The 14,977-nt window shown below is 40.1% G+C and overlaps 1 protein-coding gene and 1 long non-coding RNA gene across 2 annotated transcripts in view; both read left to right on the top strand.

The window, feature by feature from the left end:
- LOC120427905 (acetylcholine receptor subunit alpha-like) overlaps positions 1-14,977 on the top strand; it is an 87,011-nt gene that overhangs the window by 62,155 nt on the left and 9,879 nt on the right. The gene's annotated exons all lie outside the window — the stretch shown is intronic.
- Positions 560-5,379, top strand: LOC120427906 (uncharacterized). The gene is made up of 3 exons (XR_005607002.2): positions 560-2,450; positions 2,514-2,636; positions 2,864-5,379. It is a non-coding gene; the product is annotated as an uncharacterized LOC120427906 (long non-coding RNA).

The raw sequence follows: 14,977 nt of genomic DNA, 5'->3' as shown, positions 1-14,977 counted from the left end.
CTCTCTTCGACAAAGTTGTAGAGCACATTTCAGAGCATCCGAATATGAGTCCGGTTTTGATATAGCTTGAAACGTCGAATTGTTAATTATCAAAATCCAAAAAAATGGTTTTCCCCATACAAATTTATATGGAAAATTGAATTGCTTTGCGCAAAGTGAGGACTAAACCAATCGGTCCCAAACTTTGGGGAGTTGTTTAGGACCCCAAAAGGAACTGAAAAATTGCTGTGTTCACTAAATTTGGACAACTTTAATTTTTTCCATACAACCATATTACACCCTAATAAGCCATATTAAGGTACTTTTTTTAGATCGGATCTCACTTTAATGACTCATCGTTGGTGTCTATAAGTTTGAAGATCTGACAACCCTGCCTCATGTAATGACCACTTAGGTGTGACAAGATGAGACGAAGGGGGGAGGGGGTTTGCAAGATTGTGACGTCACGCTAGGTTTTTTTTATGATTGCATAATATTAATTTGAAATGTATACAACTGAATTAAATCCACTTTTCCAAAATTGTTTGCTTACTATTATTTAGAAGTACCGTCATCAGGGGTGACATGAAACTAACTGTCCTTCAGTATCAAGGGGTTTTAGGCTAGCTCAAGTCCTTTTCAGGGCTGAGACCGTTTCCCAAGTAGTCGTAGACCAAAGCTACTGACTACTCATCACTCAGGGTCGGCATTACTACTAGGCAGATTCAAGGGAGACTTTCATCACACAGAAAAAACACGATTTCGATTCCACTTCAGCACTTTATTGGGTGATTTGTTTGGTGTGGATGTGGGTTGTGTGAAGTGTAGGTGGTTTGGGGCACTCTTACCGCGCAGCTCAGCTGGTTCTCGTGCCGGATGGTCGCCGCCGGAGGAGCTCCTTCGCTCACACTCCGCGGCTAGAACTGTCCCGCTCGTGGGGAGGGGGGAGGGGGGCTTGTTCTGCTGGCTGACGGTGGCTTGTTGTTCTGCGCTGCGGTTGTCCGGTCTTCGGCGCCGGATGCAGCGATTCTGTGGCCTTCACGGCCGGTACGGTGGTCTCCGGACTTCGTGCCGGGTCGGTTGGACGCACAGCGGGCGTTGCTGGCTTCGTCGGGCAGGCTTCTTCCCTCGTTGGCGAATCGGCAGCCCCAGAGTCCACTGATTCGGGCTGCCGAGAGGGGACTCTCCTTAACGATTAAGGCCAGCGGCCTGAGAGCTGTCGTCCTTGGCGTTGATGGCGCGGGGAGGCGCCAGACGACGGGGGTGGTCCTACTACGTTTAGACGTGGGAAGCTACCAACATGGGATTCACGCAACCCAGGCCGACCAATCCGAAACGGACTCGCACTCGCGGAACCTCCGGGTTCCGCCGTTGTGGGGGCGCTTGACTACCGCCACTTGGAGCGCGACCAGTCCGCTCGGAAGCCTGAATACAAGAGAGCGATCTTCCCCAGATCGAGCTTTCTTTTTGGTTTTCCCGAGTCCATTTTCCCACCAATTCCTAATGTGTCAACAGCTGCGCTGTCAGGACACCCCACCGGGAAATTGGTGGGCTTCAGCCTCGCATACACTGTAAGATTTGCCCCATCCCACTGTCAAGTGTAGTGAGATGGTAATAAAAATACTGAAGTGAAACTTTCCTTCGTCAAGAATTGTGACCAACGGTTACACTATCCACTACCCCGGCGAAAAAATGTGAATGCACGAAGTTCATGAACATTTTTTTAAAACGACTAGCATTTCCAAAATCATCTTCGGCACTCCTCTGGTTCGTGGATTAGCGCAAATGGTCACGTTGTTTATGTACAAGCCTCACTTTAGGCGATTTTTGCATTTCCCAGTGATAACCAATCACAGATCAATCAAAATTATATACAAAATTAAACTAATTGGCCAAATAAACAAATACAAATAAATAAATTAAAAAGTAGACATGCACTACAAATTAAAATAAATTATTAAAATGAATCCCAAAATATTGGTAGACATCTCTATTTACATTTCACAAAAGTGCGTTGCAACGACTTTAAATTTTCATGAACGATTAACATTTCATCCACTTTTAGATCACTTTCGATCTCTCAAAGAAATTCACCACAGGGGTTCATTCCTGACGGGCAAACTGTTTGACAGTTCCCGAAACGTCTCTAATCTGTCAAACTCAACATGACGCAATGTTTACATTGTAAATTATGCAAAAGTTGAGCGAAAAGTTCAAGTTCGGTGAAACAACCGTCGAAAAGTGCACTTTTTCGACGATATGTTGTGGTAAGTACCAAATAAATTTAGCATAACGAAGATCTTCTTTTTCAGGGTAAATTGACTAGTATTGGTGTGCTCGTTTGAGCGAAATTGACGAGGTGGAACGTCGCTGCCAGAGTCGACTTTTTCTTCAAAAAGTGACCTGCAGGAGTCCACAAATATCCCGGGATTCACCGTGATAGCCATCTTGACGCGCAAGATGAGCTACAGGTAAGTATTATTGTGTACACATTAAAATTTTTGATCATAACAAGATCATTAAAATTTCATTAGGCCTTAATTGCCGGGCAATCCCCTCACCGCAACACCACCAGCCGCGCTCGGACCGAGGGAAATAACTTTTGACCCCTTGATCGTCCGCGAACTGGCCCGTTGGGCTATGGATTCCCGATGATGGTGAGTAGTTTAGGTTCGTTACAACACCAAAATTTTATGCCATCTTGCAACTCTTTTCACGAAGGAGGGATCTTCCACCCACACTTTCTTTAGGGGAGAGCAGCTAAGATAACACACACCACTAATCTTGTACTAACAAATTTGACTGACACACAGAAATTTAACAAGATTACAATGGCAACAACTTTAATTCCACAACTAACTATTTCATTTTATTTTCTTTCCAGATAATCTTCACTTTTCGGTTCTGCGGCTGAGGAGACAGGTAATCCCGGTCAGCTGATCTGGTCCAGGGTAAATGGGACATCGCCCTGTAACCCCTGGCGCCCAAATCGGTGCCGACCGTGGCCAAGATCTTCCTGCAGCGACAACGTACTAGGTGTTAATTACTAGATTTAAGAATAATAAAAGAAATTTAGTGCGAATAAAGTTTTTAGTTCGGGGCTTTCCCCTATAACGGTGCTTGTTCTCATTATAGAAAGAAACAAGACTTGAAACGGTTCCAATCGCCTACCAGGGATGACTTCCTCATATGCCTGGGTCACCGGCGAACCTCCAAATTCTCAAATTTCAGCTTTTGGCCACCTCCCGGGCAAGACTCCGCCTGCTTCCGGTTCATTGGTGCCTTCAATTTAGTTTGTGGATGGCCTCACAGGACTTACGCATTGCCTAATGTCTCGGCCACTTCCAACAGGTAACATAAAGGTAAGTTCGGGTGTTTTGCCTCTCCAATGATGGGTCAACGGCAGTCGTGGGTTCTGGGTTTTAATCTCTTTAATCGAATAATCATCCGTCGCCGGCCTCTCGCGAGCCGATCGAACAGACTGCCGACCTGCGCTAGGTCGTTACTGTTAATTATCTCCACAACACTACTGGCTGAAGCAGATAGCAAAACGATCTCGACGATCGCGATCTCTCCTACTGTTTGTTGTTGTTGTTTTTGTGTGTGTTAGTGGATAGTACGGTGTGTTGTTTTAATCAGATTGATCGTCAAGTCCAAACACAAAAGGACGAGACAAAATAAATAACAATTATTGCTGCTGCGTTGGTTGTCGATAATATCACAGATTGGGACAATGTTTATCACAGAAGTTATGTACAGGCAGCATAAAAGTGTTCCAAAGTTGCTGCTGACCAAAATCCACGAATTGAGACGTGCCGAAAACGATTTTGGAAAGCGCAAGTGATCCTCATTGCATTCAGGACCGTAATGGACCGCGGTATAGTGCAATTCACACTAGTTTCGCTAGGGTAAGTGGACAGTGACCAACCGAGATTGCTCGGATTCCTGCCACCTCCCGTTGGAAAAATCCTTAGATTTTTCTGCATGAATCAATCAACCTTGATCGCCGTTTGTTGCTTTTCCTGCTAGGAGCCAATTGAAACTAACTGTCCTTCAGTATCAAGGGGTTTTAGGCTAGCTCAAGTCCTTTTCAGGGCTGAGACCGTTTCCCAAGTAGTCGTAGACCAAAGCTACTGACTACTCATCACTCAGGGTCGGCATTACTACTAGGCAGATTCAAGGGAGACTTTCATCACACAGAAAAAACACGATTTCGATTCCACTTCAGCACTTTATTGGGTGATTTGTTTGGTGTGGATGTGGGTTGTGTGAAGTGTAGGTGGTTTGGGGCACTCTTACCGCGCAGCTCAGCTGGTTCTCGTGCCGGATGGTCGCCGCCGGAGGAGCTCCTTCGCTCACACTCCGCGGCTAGAACTGTCCCGCTCGTGGGGGGGGGGGGGGGCTTGTTCTGCTGGCTGACGGTGGCTTGTTGTTCTGCGCTGCGGTTGTCCGGTCTTCGGCGCCGGATGCAGCGATTCTGTGGCCTTCACGGCCGGTACGGTGGTCTCCGGACTTCGTGCCGGGTCGGTTGGACGCACAGCGGGCGTTGCTGGCATCGTCGGGCAGGCTTCTTCCCTCGTTGGCGAATCGGCAGCCCCAGAGTCCACTGATTCGGGCTGCCGAGAGGGGACTCTCCTTAACGATTAAGGCCAGCGGCCTGAGAGCTGTCGTCCTTGGCGTTGATGGCGCGGGGAGGCGCCAGACGACGGGGGTGGTCCTACTACGTTTAGACGTGGGAAGCTACCAACATGGGATTCACGCAACCCAGGCCGACCAATCCGAAACGGACTCGCACTCGCGGAACCTCCGGGTTCCGCCGTTGTGGGGGCGCTTGACTACCGCCACTTGGAGCGCGACCAGTCCGCTCGGAAGCCTGAATACAAGAGAGCGATCTTCCCCAGATCGAGCTTTCTTTTTGGTTTTCCCGAGTCCATTTTCCCACCAATTCCTAATGTGTCAACAGCTGCGCTGTCAGGACACCCCACCGGGAAATTGGTGGGCTTCAGCCTCGCATACACTGTAAGATTTGCCCCATCCCACTGTCAAGTGTAGTGAGATGGTAATAAAAATACTGAAGTGAAACTTTCCTTCGTCAAGAATTGTGACCAACGGTTACAGACATTGGGTCTGGGAATCTATGACATTTCCCCGAAACCCACATTCCCGAAGAGACATTTCCCCGAATGCCACATCTTCGAAAAGACACTTTCCCGAAATGTCATTTACCCGAAAATCATTTCCCCGAACAATCCATTTCCCCGAACGGCCACATCCCCGAATGGCGACTTCCCCTAAAAACCATTTTCCCGAATGGCCACTTCCCCTAATTTTCCACATCCCTGAAAATCATTTTCCCGAATGACCATATCCCCGAACGGCCATTTTCCCGAACGCCACTTCCCCGAACCCGGTCAGGCGGGTATGGCCGTTGCCCAGAACCGCGCGAACCGGGTTCGGGGAAGTAGCGATCAATAAAGTATCATGTCCACGTTTGAACGTTCAAAAATTCCGAGCTTCACTTGAATTTTGAATATTCAAATTGATGTAAGTGTGACAACTGGCCAAAGGGATTTCAGGCCAGAACGTGTTTGACACACGTTCAGGCCCGACTACCGCAAAAATTTGTAATTATTACTCGGGACCTTGGCAACCAAAATCAACCAAACTTCGGGACAATGCACAGAATGGTCAACCAAATAAAACGTGTTTGGTTCTATTTTTCGTTTATTCAAGGCCAGACATTAAAACGCGTTTTTTCGGAACGTCAAAAAGCGACAAACGACAAGATAACACAACAACGTCAATTTGATACATTGATCATTTCGCAAAAATGCATTTAGTTTAAAATCAGTCCAGACTCGATTATTCGAAGGCCTTGTCAAAAGTTCACTTCGGATAATTGAATAATAAATTTTTTTTGTTTTGCTGTCGAGCTCAAGTATAGCCCCTAAACTACTTTAAAGTGATTTAGTTATTTTAAATCTAAAATGGTGGTGATGAAATATTAAAATAATGCATTTTGTAATACAATAATCAACTATTTAGATTTGATTAAAAAGGGTCTCGTGGCGCAGGGGTAGCGGCTTCGGCTGCCGATCCCGATGATGCTATGAGACGCGGGTTCGATTCCCGCCTTATCCACTGAGCTTCTATCGGATGGTGAAGTAAAACGTCGGTCCCGGTTTCTCCTGTCTCGTCAGAGGCGCTGGAGCAGAAATCCCACGTTAGAGGAAGGCCATGCCCCGGGGGGCGTAGTGCCAATAGTTTCGTTTTTTTAAAAGGGTTGATTGCAGAACTTGAATTGGACGTAATAAAAATTAAAAAAAATGTTCAAAGCCTTCATCCAGCCAAAATTGATAAAGACGAATCAGTTCAGTTAAACCAAATCTAGAACAAACTGAATCCTGCGCATCGAGTCGTCGCATAAAGCTATCGTTGCTGTTCAATCCTTACCACGTAGATACCGTTTTGGAAAATTGTCCTTTACTGAAAATTGCCGCTACAAAAAATAAAACTTTTTTTATGGAACGTGGATAATCTCAATACCCCGCACTCTTGAATATACGCGTGGTTTATGAATGGCCTTCTAGAGAATTTAATATTAAGGTCATACTTTTATTAAAAAAATCCCTAAATAACAATTTAGCTTATATCTAGGTCAGGCCTGCCCAACGTCCGGCCCGCGGGCCGGATCCGGCCCTTGAGGCCATTTCATCCGGCCCGCGACGGCTTTCTAAAATATTTCTATGACCGGCCCTTAAGACTGTTCATGAAGTATTAAATAAATTAAATTATTGCCTGAATTTAAAAAAATAACATATTGCATGAATAATCTTCATGTTTGAATTTAATTCTTATAATTTTTATATTGATATTATTAAACTAAAAAAATTGCGCAGGAAAACAAAAATATCCATTTCGTAAAATTGTTAAATTTATGAAAAAACTTCGATTGTTATCTTAAAATTTACAAAAAAAGACTAAATGTTATTTCTTTCAGTTTTGACTGTTTTTACGTCAATTTGAAGTTTTTTCTATTTTCCTTTTTTTTTAATAAATATATAATGAAAACTAATGTATTTTTCCAAAACAACTTTTTAGTGATAAAGTTATTTTTTAAAAAAAAAGCTTGAAAATCAAATTATTCATAGTGAAAATAAATCGCTGTAAATATTTTTAAAATATTGAAAAATGTATCAAAAACTTGAAATGATTATTGAAATTTGAATGTTTTTTTTTTTGATAAAAAAATATATCCAGGAATTTAATTCCAATCGTCAAAAACAATATCTATACAATTTTAAACAAGCAAAAATTAAAATAAGTCAAATAAACAAATTTTTGAATGTTGTTTGTTTTTCATTTTTTAAATCAAGATATATGAATCATATTTGCAACACTAGTTCTTTTATGTATTTGCTTTTAAAAAAACTCAATCATAAGAAAATTGAAAAAATGTGTTTACTTTTTCAACTCTTATCAAATATTAATTCCGGCCCGTCACTGCTTCAGAAAAATCAGATCTGGCCCGCAGGGCCAAAAGGTTGGGCAACCCTGTAGAATCTAGGTTATCATTTAGGAAAATTGATTTTTCGGAGAAGTAAACATTCGGGTTTATGTAAATTAGGGAAAACGACAGTTCGGTAAAATGGCCATTCAGGTAAATGACATTCGGGGATATGGAATTTTCAGGAAAATGATTTTCGGGGATGTGGAATTTTCGGGAAAATGATTTTCGGGGAAGTGGCACTTTCGGGGAAATGATTTTCGGGGATGTGGAATTTTCGGGGAAATGATTTTCGGGGATGTGGAATTTTCGGGGAAATGATTTTCGGGGATATGGGATTCGGGAAAGTGGGATTCGGGGATAAGGGATAAAACCTGGGTCTGGGGGGTGAGATTGGGTCATAAATTTTTTTGCATTTTTGTATGACCCAAACTCACCCCCCAGAACCAATGTCACCCTTGATGACAGTATCACATTATAATTTATTATATAGTCACATGTTTTGTCATCTTCAATATTTTGCAAATTCTTGCTTGATAAAAATAAATGCTAAGAAAGCAGAGTGTTCATAAGAAAACTGCTATAAATGGTTTGAACTTATTAGATACAAAGCTGTGAAAAACAGTTTTCAAGATTTTTAATTCTTGAATATACCAGGTCTTGTATTTTTTAAAACATACAAAACTGTTTTTTTCAAATCTCAATGTTTATTCTAAAAAATGAATAATTAGAATAATTTAACTTTTTTTCATATTAAAATTGCCAAAAATACCAAAATTTTGAGAGTTTGAAGATATAACTATAAAAAATCCCATCGAAAACAAGGGGGGGGGGGGTCTGGCGTAAAGTGACATACTTTTTGTGTGACAAAGTGTGACATAGGGGGGGGGGGGGGGTAAAATTTGACCTATTTTTGCGTAACATACTTTATGGATGACACTTTATTGATATATGTGTACTTTTTTATTCCAAATTTAAGAAAATTAGGTGAAATTGTGTATAATCCCATCATATCACCCATTGTTGGTAATGAGCTAGGAAGGCATCATCCACATAGGAAGATTAAGTTAGTTTTTTATTTATACATCAGCTTAATAGCAGTTTATGCAACAAGTTGCAAAAAGAGGATTTTTTTCAGCACGAGTCGAACATTTATCCAACGAGGTTCACCGAGTGCTGAAAAAAAACAAGTTTTACAACGAGTTACATACAACATTTTTTGCAATTCCGAAAAACACCCAATGAGTGAAATTTTATGTCAAATTTCCATGTATTTTGTCAATAAATCGTTGAAATAAAAAAATGTTAAAAAGTGTTACTATTCGATTCTGTTATTTTTGGTACAGAAAAGTAGGCTGTTTCGTCGTTCAAGAATGACAGGAAAAGTAATTAGTTTTACGACGAAATTGCAAAAAATATATTAAACTACGCATATAAAGTTAAAAGAGTATTGTTTATGCAAAATAGAGAAAAAAATACGTTTGTTGCATGAAAATTTCCATGTTATCTTACTGGCAATGAAAAGCTGACATCATAAGTTTATGTTAAAATGATTTTGCTTAGGCCATGCCATCTATATACAGTATGTAAAAAAAGTATTTTTGCAATTCCGTCGTGAAACTACTCACATTTCTTGTCATTCTTGAACGACGAAATAGCCTACTTTTCTGTACCAAAAATAACAGAATCGAATAGCAACACTTTTCAAAATAAATGCTGATAAGTTCTACTTTTCAGCACTCAAATGGGTGCTGAAAAGTTGAACTTTTCAGCACTTGTTTCGAAAAGTAACACTATTCAAAATTTTTTTGTGGTTTGGTTGAGCGTTTTAGCAGAATGCTCATATCTTGACAGATACGTATTTCGTCTACTACTTGCAGACTTCATCAGTGTTCTGTTCTCGACTGAAGGTTCATCGCTGGTGTATCCATATTTGTAGTTACTGTAGTTACTATTTCCTCGTTCTTCTTTTGTGCCTGTATAGGTAACAGCTTAAACAGCCACGTTGAGCCGTTACCTGAATCCTTGTTGAGTAAACGTTTGTTGCCTGCCTTGAAGATTTCCAAACTTTCAGCGACAGCCAGCTTCGATGGGTTAGTGATGTGTCTTAAGATGACCGCGTCGCTAGCTGTGATGTTATGTTTTTCCTCGATGATGTGTTCGGTTACTGCTGACTTGAAATGGGGGACAAATCCTTTCCGTTTTTCCTCCATGGCAATTTTGACATATGTGTGTATATGCTCATCCAACCTGGTTTGCAGCAATCTCTTAGTTTGTCCAATGTAGCTCATATCACAGTGGCCGCAGGATACCTCGTAGATGCCGGGTTTGCCTAAAGTCGGTATGGGGTCTTTCGTTGAACCTAAGATGGATTCCAACTGGCTGTTTCTACTGCTGAACACTAAATCGATGCCAAATTTAGCCAGTTTTTGTCGTAATGGGCGTGTTATCCTATAGTCGAATTCTACTGCTGCTCTTCGCAGTGGCTCTGCTGATGGCGTAAGGGTTGTGAGTGAAGTTCTGTGCAGTTTTCTTTCCTTCTTATCGATGATTGCTTGGATAGTTGTTCTGCTGTAACCGTTGATTTCCGCTGTTTCAAATATGTACTCCAATTCTTTCTGTTTTCCTGCTTCGCTGAGGGGTAAAGTTGTCATCCTATGTATAAAATAATGATATGCTGCCATCTTATGTTGGAATGAATGGTTTGACGTGGCTGGGATTGTTCTTCTGGTGTTTGTTGGCTTCCTGTATATCTCGAAAGAAAACGAAGATGGGCAACCTGGTTCTCTTAGGATCAGGATGTCTAAGAAAGGTAACTTTCCTTCGACTTCCATTTCGTAAGTGAACTTGATGCTCCTGCGTGCACTGTTTATGGTGTCCAGTACCGTTGTTAGTGAGTCCCTTTTGATGATGCAGAAGATGTCATCTACGTATCTCCACCAACGTTCTGGTAGTAGGTTTTTGGTTTGTAGTTCGTGTTCCAAAGCTGCCATATAAACATCGCTCATGAACGGTGACAGTGGGTTACCCATCGATGCTCCCATCCTCTGTTGGTAGATGCTATCCCTGAACTGGAAGTAGCTCTGTTCCATGCATAATTTGACGAATGTTATATACTGGATCGTTTTTTGTCTCCATGGTTCTCCCTCGTATTGTGATTGCAGCCAATCCCGTAGAGTTCCTATTGCGTTTTTTACTGGTATGCTTGGGAACAGTGCTGTTACGTCGAAGGAAACCATTATTTCATCCTCAGCTATCGGTCCCGACTCTAACTATCCAAGCAATCATCGATAAGAAGGAAAGAAAACTGCACAGAACTTCACTCACAACCCTTACGCCATCAGCAGAGCCACTGCGAAGAGCAGCAGTAGAATTCGACTATAGGATAACACGCCCATTACGACAAAAACTGGCTAAATTTGGCATCGATTTAGTGTTCAGCAGTAGAAACAGCCAGTTGGAATCCATCTTAGGTTCAACGAAAGACCCCATACCGACTTTAGGCAAACCCGGCATCTACGAGGTATCCTGCGGCCACTGTGATATGAGCAACATTGGACAAACTAAGAGATTGCTGCAAACCAGGTTGGATGAGCATATACACACATATGTCAAAATTGCCATGGAGGAAAAACGGAAAGGATTTGTCCCCCATTTCAAGTCAGCAGTAACCGAACACATCATCGAGGAAAAACATAACATCACAGCTAGCGACGCGGTCATCTTAACACTGGAACGCCCAACGCATGTCCAACTTACACGGACGCCCAAGCCTCCCAAAAAAGGTGGAACGGTAACTTCAACTCGCTGGTTCTCGGGCATTACTCAACCAATCGGGACGATTCTTGTTCCCAGTGATTTGTAAGAATGTCTAGATGATCCTAAAATTTTGCAGAAATTGATTTGAACAAATCTATAATTTCTGCGACCGAAAACATCGTTCCACCTTTTTTAAAAAGACTGCCTCCACGGAATTTTTGGCGAATTTTTTTTACACGCGAAAAAAAAAGTTGGAACGATGTTTTTGATCGCAAAAATTACAGATTTGATCAAATTAAGTGATGCAAAGTTCTAGAATCATCTAGACATCCTAACAAATCACTAGAAAGAAGAATCATCTTGATTGGGTGAGTTATGCTCGAGAACCAGCGAGTTGAAGTTACCGTTCCAACTTTTTTGGAGCCTTGGGCGTTGGAATGTTAAGACACATCACTAACCCATCGAAGCTGGCTGTCGCTGAAAGTTTGGAAATCTTCAAGGCAGGCAACAAACGTTTACTCAACAAGGATTCAGGTAACGGCTCAACGTGGCTGTTTAAGCTGTTACCTACAGTATGTAAAAAAAGTATTTACACCCCTTGGGCACTATGCACATTTTGTGATGAAACATGTAAACAATTTAATGTTGACATAAACCTAGTACTACGTTTTGTTCAGAAACTTATGCCGAACATTTTGCTGCAAAAAGCTCATGAAAAGATGTTTTCTATAAAAAGTTATATAACAAATACTATTACAAAAATAAAAAAGGTGCAAAAAAAGTTTGTACACCTTTCGAAAAATTAACATAAATAAAGTTATTTGTTGACAAATCACCATAAATCCAGTCTCCCAACTCTAAATAGGCATCCTTGACTGATTAAAAAAATAATTTGGATTGAATATAAAGTTTACTAATTACTTAGTATAAAAGTTTATATAACTCTGGAAATTCTATATAAAACTTATCTAAACTTAATTTTGCAAACTTTCAATTTAACTAAATGTCAATATATTACCATAGAATTGCTAAATAAACATTCTGGAGTGGGTATAACACCGTTTTGGGGGTCTTTGTATCGCTAGAATAGATTTTTCGTTGGAATTTCGTACCAACCCGGAATTACGTCGTCGGAAAATCCGCCGGCATTCGAACCGGTCCACAATTAACAAGTCAACCTATGTGGCATCGGAAAGGGCATAAAATTTCCGATCTTTTGATACCCATACATCTAGGTTTTCTATAAAACCCACGTTTTTAAATACCTGGGCAAAAAGTAAGTTTGATCCACGAGAACAAAAATTACGAAATTCCATACATTTTTGGCAGATTGCTCTAACGAAACCATAACAACGTTTTTGCCTAGGTATTTAAAAACGTGGGTTTTATAGAAAACCTAGATGTCTGGGTATCAAAAGATCGGAAATTTTATGCCCTTTCCGATGCCACATAGGTTAACTTGTTAATTGTGGACCGGTTCGAATGCTGGCGGATTTTCCGACGACGTAATTCCGGGTTGGTACGAAATTCCAACGAAAAATCTATTCTAGCGATACAAAGACCCCCAAAACGGTGTTATACCCACTCCAGAATGTTTATTTAGCAATTCTATGGTAATATATTGACATTTAGTTAAATTGAAAGTTTGCAAAATTAAGTTTAGATAAGTTTTATTTAGAATTTCCAGAGTTATATAAACTTTTATACTAAGTAATTAGTAAACTTTATATTCAATCCAAATTATTTTTTTAATCAGTCAAGGATGCCTATTTGGAGTTGGGAGACTGGATTTATGGTGATTTGTCAACAAATAACTTTATTTGTATTAATTTTTTCGAAAGGTGTACAAACTTTTTTTGCACCTTTTTTATTTTTGTAATAGTATTTGTTATATAACTTTTTATAGAAAACATCTTTTCATGAGCTTTTTGCAGCAAAATCTTCGGCATGAGTTTCTGAACAAAACGTAGTACTAGATTTATGTCAACATTAAATTGTTTACATGTTTCATCACAAAATGTGCATAGTGCCCAAGGGGTGTAAATACTTTTTTTTACATACTGTATACAGGCACAAAAGAAGAACGAGGAGGTAGTACCTACAGTAACTACAAATATGGATACACCAGCGATGAACCTTCAGTCGAGAACAGAACACTGATGAAGTCTGCAAGTAGTAGACGAAATACGTATCTGTCAAGATATTAAAATATATAGCGGAATTAAAAGGAACAACTCGTCTCTTTGTATTCACAAAATTTTTTTGATTTAAACGATTTATTGACAAAATACATGAAAATTTGACTTAAAATTTCACTCAGTGTGTGTTTTTTGGAATTGCAAAAAATGTTGTATGGAACTCGTTGCAAAATTTGATTTTTTCAGCACTCTTCATATTTATCCAACTCGGTGAACCTCGTTGGATAAATGTACGACTCGTGCTGAAAAAATCCTCTTTTTGCAACTTGGTGCATAAACTACTATTACACCCCTTGGGCACTATGCACATTTTGTGATGAAACATGTAAAAAAATTAAAGTTTGACAGGAACCTACACAGCAAAAAATCCGATGGTAAAATCGCATGCCAAAGCATGCACATCACCTTCGTCAAAATAAACACTTAGGGGTCGTACATAAACCACGTGGCCTTTTTTTCGAGAATTTCTGACCCCCCCTCCCCCCTCATGGTTTTTCGTGGTTTCACGCCAACCCCCCCCCCCCCTATATGACTACGTGGCTTTTTCCTCCCAGGTGAAAAATTAAAAAAAACAACTTAATATAGATTAGACTCTCAACAAAACAAGCAACTTAGTAAAACATATGTATTCAAAATTATGCAGTGCAATCAATTGCATAAACAGCATTCATGATTGAATTGAAAATGCGCTTTTAAATATTTTCATAAAATCAAAATTATTGAATAAAACAGTAAAAAGTTTTGTTTCAGGAAAAACATATTTTTATTTATTTTAAGGAAAATATCTTGCTATGAAAGCTCCTAGTTAATATTTATTTTATTCTTAACATTCATAAAAATTCAAACTAAAGCACCGATAGTATCGATAGAATAGATTTTTCGTTGGAATTTCGTACCAACCCGAAATTACGTCGTAGGAAAATCCGCCGGCATCCGAACCGGTCCACGATTCACAAATCAACCTGTGTGGAATCGAAAAGGGCATAAAATTTCCGATCTTTTGATACCCAAACATCTAGGTTTTCTTTAAAACCTACGTTTTTAAATACCTGGGCAAAAAGTAAGTTTGATCCACGAGAACAAAAATTACGAAATTCCATACATTTTTGGCAGGTTGCTCAAACGAAACCATAACAACGTTTTTGCTTAGGTATTTAAAAACGTGGGTTTTATAGAAAACCTGGATGTATGGGTATCAAAAGATTGGAAATTTTATGCCCTTTCTGATGCCACATAGGTTGACTTGTGAATTGTGGACCGGTTCAAATGCCGGCGGATTTTCCGACAACGTAATTCCGGGTTGGTACGAAATTCCAACGAAAATCTATTCTATCGATACAAATACTTCCAAAACGGTGTTATACCCACTCCAATATGTTTATTTGGTATGGTAATATATTGACATTTAGTTGAATTAAGAGATTGCAAAATTAAGTTTAGATAAGTTTTATATAGAATTTCCAGAGTTATATAAACTTTAATACTAAGTAGTTAGTAAACTTTATATTCAATCCAAATTTTTTTTTTAATCAGT

Source organism: Culex pipiens, chromosome 1, assembly GCF_016801865.2.
Source record: "Culex pipiens pallens isolate TS chromosome 1, TS_CPP_V2, whole genome shotgun sequence".
Taxonomy (NCBI): domain Eukaryota; kingdom Metazoa; phylum Arthropoda; class Insecta; order Diptera; family Culicidae; genus Culex; species Culex pipiens.
This window is presented reverse-complemented; position numbering and strand designations above follow the sequence as displayed.